We start from the raw sequence: 13,305 nt of genomic DNA on the forward strand, positions 1-13,305 counted from the left end.
CACTACTGCCTTATTATTGGTGCTGCATGGGAACAAGGAAAGAAACTTGATGATGCTGACACACTTATGCTCTTTTTTACAGAAAATGAAGCTTTTTAAGGCCCTGCCGGGTGCGAGCGGAGGCACCCCTGGCAGGACCACAGGGATGCTGTTTGGGGACAGCACCTGAGCGTGGCTGTTTTCTGCCATCCCTTCCCCGCATCTCCCCCAGCACCAGAAGGGGGGTTCGGGGGCCTTGGCTGGTCCCTGAATTTGTCCTTATGGACTTGCTGCCCAGAAATTAATCCCTGTGCAGCCCCCCCAGGCTCACAGCTTCCACAGACACAGGCTGCAGCTCCAGCACAACTGAATTTGCTCAAATTGAGGGTTATTTCAGCCGCTGCAGCACGGGTCTGGGTAACCTCCTGCTGGGGTCCCATCTGCGCTGAAGGGAACAAACTCTGCCAGGTGAGTCCCAAGTTTCCCACTGTCCTCCCAGACCCCTTTGAGGGTTTATAAAACAAGTTCAATCTCTTGACACAACAGCCCTTAACAAATAAATATGTCAACAAATAAATATGATAGATTGGTCGCAGCAGCTGTGCTTTGAGCTCATCCTCTGTGGTTGTTGGTGACAGGCGACCACAGCATCGCAGAGGACGAGAGGTGGATGGATTCCTGGTGATGCAGTGTCAACAAATAAATATGATAGATTGGTTGCAACAGCTGTGCTTTCAGCTCATCCTCTGCGGTTGTTGGTGACAGGCGACCACAGCATCACAGAGGACGAGAGGTGGATGGATTCCTGGTGAGTTTCACTGGGTTTCCCCCCAGGACCTCCCTCCCTCCAGCCCCTCTCCACTTCTCCATCCTCCCCCAGGGCCCTGAGCACACTGGGGTAACCCAAACACCTCCTCCATGCCAGGAGGGATGAAGCCTTGCATGAAGCCCACCAGCTTCCCACCAGCTCCACTGTCCTGCCCAGGTCCCCTCAGGCCACCAGTGCCTGCTCCAGCCCCAGGAGCAGCGGGCAGGAGGGTGGGAAGGAGCTGTGTCCTCCCCTTCCCCACTTCTTCAGCTCAGTTTAGCTTCCCCTGTGTGTTTTTTCTTCTAGCACCTTTAAAATAACATTTTTTTCTCTTTGCCAGAGCAGGTTCATTGCTTTACGTTGAAAAGCCAACAGCATACTGAAGAGACTCTTCAAAAAACAATATCCTCCGAGGGAAAAAAATATCCTCCCTGCATTGATCTGTCCATCTGCCTCAGCACCGAGATTCTTCACACACTGACCTCCTGACACCGCCTGCTTTTGCGGAGAAAACTGCTCGGAACCAGGATGCTTTTCCTCTCGTCTTTCTGGGTCTCGGAGGGTTTTTTCCAGCGTCTGAGGCTGCGCCGGGCTCTGCTCTCTCAACATGGTAATATCATATCTGTGTTTTGTGCTTGTTAATCATCAGTGAAACTCCCATTTTAGGACATATTTTCACTAAAATGCTGCCCTATTTGGCTTTTTCCTCCCTGCGATTCCGGTGACATCACTCTCCAGGCAGTCGATTCAAACAGCTCTCTCCCCAGCGAGTCCCTGCGCGGCAGGACAAGGACCCGCGCTGCCGGGGGGATGTGGGGGCGTGGGACCAATGTCCCCTCCCGGCAGGGACCCGGGGTCAGCTGTGAGCCCAAAGCCATCCCCAGTAGCTGCGGGGTCTGGGTTTGAAGGGAACTTTAACCCTTCCTTCAGTGCGCAGGGGCTGGGATGCACAGGGGCTCTGCTGCCGGCACGTGGCGAGGGACCCAAACCCTGCCCGGGCACCTGGGGGGTGTTTAAATGAAAACAGACCCCCCCAAGCCACTTTCTGAGCCCCCTCTTACACACATTGCTGTCAGACAGGGTGTGCTCCAGAGCACATGTGGGGCTGGGGACACCTCGTGGGTACCACTTCTCGTGGCAGAGCTGGCAGCTGGGTGGTCCCCAGCATCCCCCGGCCACCGAGGGGCCCGCCAGCCCCCTGGGTTGTAGCTGGAAGGGATTTTTTTTTCCACCTCAGTAGTTTTCCTCTCCCTGCCCACCCTGCGGCTCTGCTGATCTGGCAGTGATATTTACTGGTGGCAAGATCAAGCGAATTGGTGGCAGCTCTACAGTAAATTAGAGGTGCTATTTCCTCTGGTGGGAGCCAGCCCTCTTCTGCCCTGGGAATGACAATAAACCAGTTTCACAGCTCACACGGAGGATTCTGTTCTAAACCCTGCTCCCCCCAGACTCCAATATTCACTGAATAATCCACATGGACGATGTCAGAGCAATTCCAGCCCCATCAGAATATCACCAACTGGGGTTTTCTCTGTCCCACTCGCTCAGCGTGGCAGCCCGTGACACGGGGCAGCTGGGGAGGGCACGGCTGGGCTGGCTCGGGACAACGGGCTTTATTTCCCTGGGATGGCACGGAGCAACCAGCTTTACAGCCCTACTCTGGAACTGTCTTCTTGTCACGTCAGAATTCACAGCCCAACTCCATAAATCTCCTTTTGGCTGAAACCCCACTATATTTAAAAAAAAAAAAATATCCTGTGCCAAGAGTTAATTAATTAGAAATAAACAGATTAATTTTGAAAGATGAATTTCTGGGTTAGGGCTATTTCCCAGTTGCATAAACCCAAACAAAACAAAACTCGCATATCAATGACTCCTAAGAGACACACCAATTTATTTTGCTACATTTAAGAATTAATCTGAGTCATTTTATTATAAGAAGTGGTTCTGCCAGCTCGTGCTGCTGGTATTCCCAGCAGTAAAATGCCTGAGGACTGTTTAGTTTGGGAACGGGCAGCCAGGCCGTGGTCACAGAGTGCCCATCATCATGGATGCTCCTTCACACCCGCATCAGAAAACCCTGTTTTCATCACTTGTGGGTGATGGAAGGGCTCAGGGAGCCATCCCAGGGGAAACAGGACAACCCTGGGGGCAGGTTGTGGCTGGGGATGAGGGAGAGGTGCTGGTGGGGAGGGTGCTCCTCCGGGCACCCCTTGCTGTCCCTGCCACCGGGACACAAATGGGACCATGCTGGGGATGGGGGGGCAACAAAGAAGATAAACCACATTTTCCAGTTTAAGCTGCTTTGGCTGTTTATAATGAGAACCTAGTGGAAATACATTTTAAAAAATCCGTATTTGAGGCAATATTCACGAAGCAGCAGCAGGAATTGCTGTAACACCAAGGGGTTTTGGAGTCCCCTCGACTTCTCGCCTCTATTTTTGGCAGGGAGGGGCTCAGCTGGAGAAGACATCAGCCACCCCCGCTGTGACCAACAGGGAAATACCTCTCCCACACACACATGGGAAGGAAAAAGCCCTTACACGTGGCAGCAAGGGTCAGGGCAGGAAACGTGCCCTTCTACCAGGACACCTGGGGAGCACGGGGGGGGACAGGGACATCCTCTGCGGAGCCACCGAGCCCACAGGGCTTTCTCCACCATGCCTGCCCAGAGGACAGCAACAAAAACACCAAATCTCTAATATTGTGCACGGAAAACACTAAGTAGACACATTCTGCAACCCACTGAGATGCAGCATTATCAGGCTTTTTTTTTTTTTTCCCTTTTTCTTTTTTTTGTTTTTCCCCCACTCCTGCCCACGTTACTCCGTCCCCCAGACAGATGACATGTTTATTTGCCTGAGCTGTAGCTGGGAGCTTGTACAATCTTATCACTGTCAAAGCACAGCCTCGCAGAGAAGTGATGTTATCTTTTGCTCTCTGCTATTTTTGCTCCTTCAGGGCCGCCCTTGCAATAGAAGAGTAATTAGTAATTGGGCAGCAGCTCAAAAGAGGTTGTGTGATTGTCTGTGGAGCTCCTTACTTTTCCAGACAAGCAAATGCTTCTAACTCTTTATTTCTTGTAGTTCTTGGGCTCAAAATTGCTATGAATTAGTTACAGGGCTTGCTATCATAAAGGGGTAAGTTTTTAAGGATGAGAAAATACATTAATTGGTTCAGGCACTAAGAACATATGAAATAAATTGAATTTCATTTTGGGATTAAAGAGGAAAATCTAGGGAGGCTCCAAGACAAATTTGAGAAAACATGAGAGCTGCAGTCAATTGAAGTGTTTCAACCACTTTTTTTTTTTTCTTAACCGTTTGAAATTTGTTTTCCCAGAATTGGGATCTCTCGCAGAGAGCAGTGATTTGGGCTGACACGCATCACTTTGTATTTGATACTCCAAAACTAACCAGAATTTCGCATTCAGCTGCAGCCAGAGGTAGTGCCAGGATATGCAGATTGCTCTCGGCGTATTATTTTTATGTTTGGTTGTTTTTTTTTTCTGCTCATTCTCTCCCCCTCCCCAGTTCTCTGCTGTTTTTTTCCCAGCCTTGGCAGAGGGGTGCAGACCCCGCTTCAGCCACCGACCCGGCTCTGGGGGGATGGACGATGCTGCAGGGGCTGCGGGGGCACCCACAAGCCTTGGAACTGCTGGGACCTGTGTGCCTTTGGCCCAGTGATCCCAGCTCCCGTGTCCTCACTTCCAATTCATGGGAAAATGGTAGTGCCCAGCTGTGGGGGTTCCAGCAGCACCCACCGCGTGCCAGGAGGGTTTCCACAGCCTCGTGCGGTGCAGGGAGGATGGATCCCAACCCCGTGGGGCTGCAAACCATCGGACATGGGCCGTGGTGGTGGCAGCCCCTGCCCTGGACCCTTCCATCCCTCCTCTGCCCCCAGCAGCTCCCACCTCAGCTCCCACTGGAGCCCAGTATAATTCCAGTGACGTTCCCCCACCGCGTTCAGATGCGGCTTGTGCACTTGCTGACGTTACCGGGGAAAGATTTATAACCTGTATGAAATAACAATAAAAATTTCTATTTTATTCTAAGCCACTTGAAGGAAAAGAGCTCCTTTCTGCACTAAGACAAACACAACAAAGGAAACACTGGCGCCTTGTTCACCCTCAGAGGCGCAGGGTATAACAGTGTTCCCATAAAGGCAGTGCAGAACGAGGAACCTGCCCCTTGGCAGGTTGAAAATTCTGTTTTATGCAGTAAATCATTAAAGAAAAAAAAAAAAAGATCCTTTCATCACTATTACTGACATTTTCTCAGCAGACATTAAAAACTGCAGTTAAAAATGAGAAAGCTGGAAGTTACCTGAGGCCCTGGCAGTGCTGTGAATGGCCCCGGGGCCAGGGCTGTTTGTTCTGAGAAGAGCAGCAGTTACACCCTGTGATGCTCCAGCCGGGCACGGAGGGTAAGGGGGATGTAAAGCTTTGCCTGTAAGTAGGGATGGGAGCTACAGGACACGGAAAGGGCTTAAATGAATCCGAATTTCAGCCCTGCAAAGGGGAGCAGAAGCGTTGCCGTGCTGGGGTACGGGAGAAGGAGTCGTGAGCAAACACCAAACGCATCCCTACCCCTCCAGTGAGGGGCAGGAGGGGTGAGAGGACACTGGGGAGATCTTCCAGCATCACCCCTGTAAGGTGGAGATCAGGGCGAAAGGCAGCCAAATCCCTGGGGCTTCCCATGGGGACCCACAGGAGACCTGGGACCACTGTGGGTAGAAACCCACCTGCAGAGCTCCTGGTGGCCCTGGTGGCAGACACAGACACCGAAGGAGCCAGCAGAGCTTGAGCCCCTTGGCAGAAGCTGCAGGAAAAGCTCTTTCCAGCTGCCTCCCATGAATTTTTGGTGAAAGCAGCCAAAACAACCAGAAGACTAAAAACCCCACGCTGGAGCGAGGGGCTGGTGATCCTGCAGAGATGCTGCCCTTGGGGGTCTCTGCCACCGGGCACAGGCTGTGGGACTGAGCTGTGGGCTAGTGCCACCAGCACTGGGGACCAGGAGGCTCCTTGCCCAGGGCCATGGTCAGCCCTTTGGAAACACATTTCCTCAGAGGCCCAAAGCGCCGCAGCGGGTTCCTGTTACAGCCCAAGGCATCTGGTTTGGGTTCTGGGGTTGATCCCTTGATTCCCTGCCACGAGGGGCTGGTGCTTTGCCAGCCCATTGTTTCTGCGCTGGAAACAGATGGTACGGGCTAAATATTTGTTTGTGTTCAAAACCGGTCCAAAGTATTTAACATCAACCTGCTGGCCAGATGGGTTTGGAGAGGTCTGTCCCTCCGTCACCTGAGCCCCCTGTCCCCGGGGGGTGGCCACACCATGGACCTGGGGACCAGGGGCAGGCTCACCCCAGCAGGTCCCACCCCTGGTCTGAAATCCATAAAGCCATCCATTTCTGTGCTAGAAATGGTTTAGTTTTCCAGACCTTGACTTACCTCTGCCTGGAGGTTTTTTCTCAAACTAAGTGAAACCAAGGAGCAGAGGTGATCTGAGAACTTAATCCTGATGGAGAGCTTACTCCTTCCTGGAAGAAGAAAAAGAGATTCATGGCAACATTTCTGTGTCACATTTTTGGTGGCTGGGAAACCATGTAGAACAGCTACTTCAGGGAAGACATATTCATCCTGATACAACATTTTCATCAAAAGTGGTCAAAACTTAACTTTGGAGTTTTGCATGAGCTGTTGATATTTCAAAATTTGATTTAAAATTATTTCAATAAAAAAAAAAGAAGAAAATTTTTTTTCCCCAGGCAACAGCACTTACAGGAAACCCCTTGAATAACCCTGGCTTTCTCTTGGTGAAAGATCCTGGGGCAAATTTTCTGGTGCTGTAAATAGATACCCTGTGCTCGGCCATGAGGAGTGTTGACTGCAGTCTCCAGCTCTTGCCACAGCCCTGACTCCTTCTCCAGCCTCCAAACCCTGAAGCCAAAATTCCTGGCTCCAGGCAGCGTGGGCCAGGTTTTCCCTGCTCCTGCTCCGCTGGCTGCAGCAAGTTTCCACGGGGAATGCAACCCAGAGAGTTTAATCAAAGGGCGCTTTCATGCTCCTTCAAAGTGCAGACGTAAGTCCCACGGGGACTATTGACGACAACCAGAAATCTGATGCAAAAACCTGAATGCCGTGCCTTGCTGAAGGGTTTAAAGCCAGACTGAGAAGAAAAAAAAAAGTAATATAAAAGGAAAGAAAGGTTTCCTCTTGAAGATTTAAGAGTAGGCTGCAGCCTGAGCTAGCTCAGTTGCATTCAGCCTGCCCATGGGGTATGACAGGGAAAAGGAGAGCATTTCTGCAAAAAGTAAAACAAAACAAAATTGGGCGTCTGACGCCGTCAGCAGCACCCTGCTCCTTCCGACAGGAAAACACGTTGCCTGTGGCACTGGAACAGAGGTTCCTCTGTAAAAGCAGCTTTTTTTCCCCGACCCTAAACAAACGCCTGCGCCACAATATCAGGGGCTGGGCACACACACAGCACCCGGCAGGGGCAGCACCGGGGGCTGCAGGCAACAACCCCGGCTCCATCCCGGCCAGACCCAGCAGCGTGGAGACCAGGAGAGAGCTGGTGAGGTTTGCACGCCGTGGGCTGGCATGTAGGGGCATGTGGCATTTGCCATAGTTAGTGGAAAAGCACGTACCGTTTGTTGAACTTGTATGGTTTAAATGCTGTGCCCAAAAAGTCAAGTAAATTCTTGCATATTCTAAACAAGGCAGAAAATGCCGTTTCTTTGCTGGTTGCTTTCAGCTGTAAACACTGGGATTTGATTTGTCTAAACTTTTGTCCTTTTGGGGGAAAAAAATAAATTCTGAAAGAGTAAGATATTTGTAACTTGTTCGTTTTGTTTGTACTGAAAAATTCAAAAGGCTCTTGTTTTGGCTGGTGAGCACATCCCTGGCATGCCGAGGAGGGCAGATGTGGGCGCCGGGCAGTGGGGTCACCCCGGCTGGACCCAGTGGCTTCCAAAATCACCGGGATGTCCTTGGGGTCTGCCAGTGGTCTCTCCTCTGGGACTGATTTCCAGGAGGATGGATTATTCCCTCGTTATTTGTATTTAGTGGTGCCCTGGGGGCAGTTGTCAGGTTTTATCAGGAGTTTTGGCATTTCCAAATGCTGCAGCCACAGGGTGGCAAAGAGCAAGGGACAGGGACAGGTCGTGGTGTCCCTTCCCTTTAACCCCACGGGACCCACTGAAACCCAAGGCTGACCCCGGGCTGTGCACAGGGGGGTGGGCTGCAGCCGTGTTGGGCAGCCCCCAGCCGGGAACTGCTCCCAGGATCCAGCCCCAGAGCTTCCAACTGGGATGCCAGGCTGGCCAGTGGAAGGGCACTTGGGCTACCCACGAACAAGCGAGAAGCAAACCTGGTTGCCAGCAGAGAAAAGCAGGTCTGCGGGCAGGGGAATTGCTGTAGGGCCACAGGGATGCGGCTGGAGGAAGCCCCCCACTTGTGGGGAAGGCAGCAGAGGAGCTGTGGGGCTCAGGAGCAGCCGGGGCTGGAAACCTGGGGGATGGGGGGGGAAGAAGGCAGGGGATGGCAGCGCATCCAAAAATCAGATCTAGGCTTAGGACTAAGCCTAAGCAAGGGCAGCTAGGGCTTTGCCCCCCGAGCTGGCTGCTGTGAGGAAGCCCAGGGAGCTGGGGCACATGCCAGAGCCCGGTCAGTGGCCACAGCCTCAGCTCGTGCTCTCCCCAGGGCACCAGGCTCCCAGCACCAGGGGCTGGCAGAACAATAAGCCCCACTGAGTATTAGGTCTCCCTTGAAAAGTCCCTGGAAAGTGGGTAAATGTCTCCAAGTACCACAAACTCACATTCTTAGCCCGACAGTGAGGTGCCCTGGTACAAAAAATGCCAGTGTCACCTGGAGCAAACCAGCAGCAGGAAGCAGTGTTAGCATGGTCCTGAAGAAGACTTGGGGTGGGAGGGTGGTGGGGGGCAGATCCTGAGCGCTGCCAGTTGGCACAGCCCTGGGGATGAGCCCATCCACCCCGGAGCCCAGGGACACCAGAGGGACAGTGGCTTTAGATGTGCCCCAGTGGAAGCCCTCAGGAAGAGATACGGTCTCACCAAGGAGTCCATTTCACAAGGGCTTTTCTTCCCGCTTGCTCCCAGTCTGCCCTTTCAGGCTGTTTATCCAAACCCTATGTTTAAAGAGGTGTGTTGGAGATCTAACATCTGGCCACGGAAGACGGCGTTCTGGGTGCTGCTGTGTCAAGGTAACACCTCCACATCCTTTGGGCAGCGCCAATGTTTGGACAGTGTTAAAATATAACCAGGGTTTCTTTCTGCAGAGCCGTGCCCTGGCTGTGCCCCAGCCCTCCCCAGCCTGCGGGGAGACACCACCTGGATCCCCCCCACCCCCGGAGCCACGCAGGGCTTGGGGCACGGCATGGGCACTGGTCTCTGAACAAAGCACACATTAATATCTGGGGAAGCAACCTCTGAGCAATAGCTGCAGGAACAGACACGATTAAGCGCTGTGGAGAAAAAACAATTAAGCCCATCAGCTAAAATATTAGGACAGCAACTCTGCAAATTGTCACGTCTCCACTCTCTGCCAGCCACGGGAAGGTCCATCCCTACACCCCAGGGAATTCAGGAAAAACCCCCAACACCAGGCACAGTCAATTTCTCAAGTAATTAATTAACGGCGACTTGTTGTTATTAATGTGGAGGTTCCCAGAGTACGCGATTGTTTAGTCCCCCTAAAATCACCAGAAAAGAAAAATTGCTGCAACAAGTTTTCCTTGGATTTGAAAAATGGCCTTTCTTTTCTGAGCAAATTCAGAGCTGCAAAACCAGAAGGCTGGTGCCTCCCAGCTGAGCGGCTTTCGAGCCCCGTTCCACTAAAAGGGTTGCTTTTCAAGCCTTGTCAATCTAAGGAAATTTATTTAGGCAGTCTCACGGGAAGGCCTTGGCAAAGTATTAATGGGTTTCTTTTATAAAAGAGGCCTTTATTCACTGCTCTTTAAGTTGGCCTGTGTCTCGTTCGGCTTTTTGAGTTCATGTGCAGAGAAAACGTCTGGCTTTGACAGTCTCCATGCTCCAGCGCCCTTGCGGGGCTCGGGAGGAATTTGTTAAGCCCGGAATGAAACATCTGGCTCAACAATAACACAGCTGCATGGAGCCTGCCCCCCGGGACAGAGGGGTCCTGCAGCCCTGGGCACCGCGGGGAGGAAAAGCCCTTCTCCCACTGCGGGTGGTGCTGGAGCTGAAGCTGGATGGTTGGAGCTCCAGGGTGTGCCTGTAGCCCCTGGGACCTGCAGGGCCGGGCTCTCACCGCAGAGGGTTTGCCCCATTTCACCTCGCAGCCCCCTCCCCACAGCTCCCACCGAGCAGCACACGGGGTGCCCAGGCCATTCAGGGGGACACATTTCCAGCAAAGGCTGTGGAAAAGCCATGGAAGAGTTACCCTGTCCAAGCGAGTGGAGCAGTGAAACACGTCAGCAATTCGCACAATTAAAAAAAAATATTAAAATAAGAAAATCTGGTTCAAAAAAGCGTATTCAGCCACTGCAGCACGGGTCCTGCAGCCAGCTGGGCAACGAGACACTGCCCTGGCTCACCCTCACAGCAGCAACCCGGGCTGGGGGGGCATTTCTTGGGGGGCTTCCCATCTGCAAGGTGGTTTGAGATGACACCTGGAAGCTGCTTGAAGCAGAAGAGGTTATTGGAACACTGTTTTTTGCTCAGAAGGCACTTTGCTTTCCAGGAAGACAAACCCCACTTCCTTCAGTCTTCTGCACCAGCAGCGCGTGGACACGGGAAGCATAAATGGGATATTCCTGCCAGAGGAGCCCCACGTGCTGAGCACGGTGCCATGGGGACACTGGGGATACTGGAGCACATCCCCTCTTGAAATGGGGCAACAACGCATAAAAACCTCAGCATGCAGAGATTTACTTTCGGCGTGATTTGGCTGAAGAAGTTGAGTTAAAAAGTAAATAAAAGCTCAAATTAGACTTATATAGGCATAATTAACCTCACTTTTTATAGAATAACACATACCCACATGAACTTTATTTAGCTCAGTCCTACGGCAGCAGCCGGTGTGAGCCTCTGGAAGAGTGTTTCCACTGAAACACACCAGCACTTCATGAGTACTTGCTTTTGCACCTCTAAATTTTTCTCTCTGGGGCTTTTAAGTGAGTTTTATGGTAGTGTTTATATAGCTACCTTACTCTGCCTTTGCTTTATGTTTTTTTTTCACCTGAAGCCACTGAATTCTGAGTTTTATTAGTTAGAGGTATCTGAAATCACATTCTTTTAAGAACTGACTGCACTAATAAAACTCCTGAAAAGTTTTTGTTTGAGGCAAACGCCTTCTGCCCAGGTGTGTCCTGTTCTCCTTGAGCTACACCAGGGATGAACAACTTATCTGTGCTGTTTGTCACCACCGAGACAAATAACAAGAGCCCCATCAATTCCTACAAGTCAGGACCGAGACAGTTCATTGGAGAAATATCCAAGCAAACAGAGTTGGTTTTTTTTTTTTTCTTGAAATATATTGTAAAGTCAAACGCTCTGCTCTTCTTGCAGAGAATAAAGTGAAACACAGCTTGACCACCATCGAGCCAAACCTCCACCTCGTGGGCCACAGCAAAACAGCCTCTTCCAGGTGGGGAGGAAGGATCCTGCAGAGCAGAACCTCTCCAGTGCTCAAAAGCCATGCACCACAGAAAAAGGTCAGAACAGCGCATTCCTTACCTCATTTAAAGAATTTCTTACCTTTTCTGCAGGGTCCCAGCAGCGTGGGGGGTGTAGAGCTGGCCCCAGACCCACACACCGTCCATGCCCCATAGCAACCAGCTCTCACCCCACCACCAGTCAGTCGCTCCCAAGGACAGAATTCCCTCTTCATGGGTTCAGGGCCCATAAATAAATCACAGTGCCCAGGTGTTTTCCATAGAGCTCTGAGGGAAACCTGTTAAATGTCTCCAGATCTGCCTCCCCCTGGCTCTGCCTGGGGAAACCTGTGCAAAGCAGTGGTGGGAGCAAGCCCTGCTGTGAGACTCCAGCCAGCTCCTCAGCACCATGGGGTGGGTGACACCTACCCTTGAAGGTGTAGCCCATTAACAAGGAGATACCGTCTTCCTGTTACAGTGACAGATAATTTTCTCCTACCCATCTGAGCTGAGAAATTTTATCTTGAGTCCTCTTGTTTCCCTTAGAGTAGATATCACAAATTTATAGAAAGAATCTGCTTTCACTGAAGCAAAGGGCTGCCTTCTTCCAAGCACGCCTCCCTTGCTGAGGTGTGTAAAGCCATTGCTCCAGCCACTGTTCATTTCTGAACCATTTTTCTCCCCACCTTAGTTAATTGGGTTTTTTTCTCCATGCTTATGTGCAGGGCAGTGCCCAGGACCCCCTCCCCACAGCTGGGGCCAATTCCTGCCCAGGGGACACATGGTCCCGGGTGGGGATGACCCTGCTGGTGAGGGGAGATGCCGTGGGAAACCTGGGAGGGGGAAGGTGACCCGAACTGAGCCCCTGTCCTTAAACAGCCTCTGCCTTTCCGCTGGCGAAATCCTCCCAAATCACAAACAGAAGGTCCCTTCTCCTTCCTCAAATATTTCTTAAAAAAAAAAAAAAAATTATATAAAAGCAGGGACCACAAAAAAGACAGCGCTGCAAATATTTGTAGATTCAGATCAGTTGAGCTCTGAAACACTTCAGCTTGCAAAACTTCAGCTGAACTGCGGTTTCTCCCCCGTCAATGGTTATTTTCTCTCTGCCCCCCGGCCCCGCCGTGCTCCCGGCTGGCTGTGCAGTCGGGGGGAGCAGGGGAAGCCCCCCCGTGCCTGGCTGGGGCTGGAGGCTCTCCCTACACCGCAGGCGGGTGATGGACCACGGGCCAGGGCTCGGGCACGGCCACCCCTCCCTGCAGAGCCACTGCGCTCCAATATTCATTTCCCATCCATTAACGAGTTTATTTTCAAAGCTCTCCTAGCCCATCCTGAGGAAACACCGGGGGTGACTGCATTTTACCAAGGCCAGCAGTGTCCCGGGGGCAGGGGTGGCAGCGTGCTGGCGGCAGCAGCAGCATCTCTGACCTTCCTCCTTCCCTCCTCCTCGCCGAGCCCTCGCCCCACCGCAGCCCCCTTCCCTCGGAAAGGGAACTGGAGCAAAACTTGGGAGACTTTCATACCCAGAAATAGGTTATTTAACGTTTTAGGAACATTTTCATGTATTGTCTGTCATATTTAGGAGAAAAATTATACAGCGGAAACTGGAGCTGAACGTTCACGTAGGAGACACCATCACTGGGGACAATCCTTGGACACAAGGTGGCTTGAGACCATCCCACCGCAGGGAGGGTGGTGGGGACAACCCAATCCCCGGGTGACGGCTGGGGATGAGGGGATGGTCACCCCCCACCACAGTGGAGAGTAAAGCAGCCCTGGACTGGGAGGCAGGCACCAGTCTCGGAGTCATGCCCGCCCCCCCCCCCCCCGTGCTGGGGGGCCAGTGCTCCCCCCAAAACCTTGGCCTCCCCCCCCGCGTCCCAGCTGC

Source organism: Calidris pugnax, unplaced genomic scaffold, assembly GCF_001431845.1.
Source record: "Calidris pugnax isolate Ruff unplaced genomic scaffold, ASM143184v1 scaffold81, whole genome shotgun sequence".
Taxonomy (NCBI): Eukaryota; Metazoa; Chordata; class Aves; order Charadriiformes; family Scolopacidae; genus Calidris; species Calidris pugnax.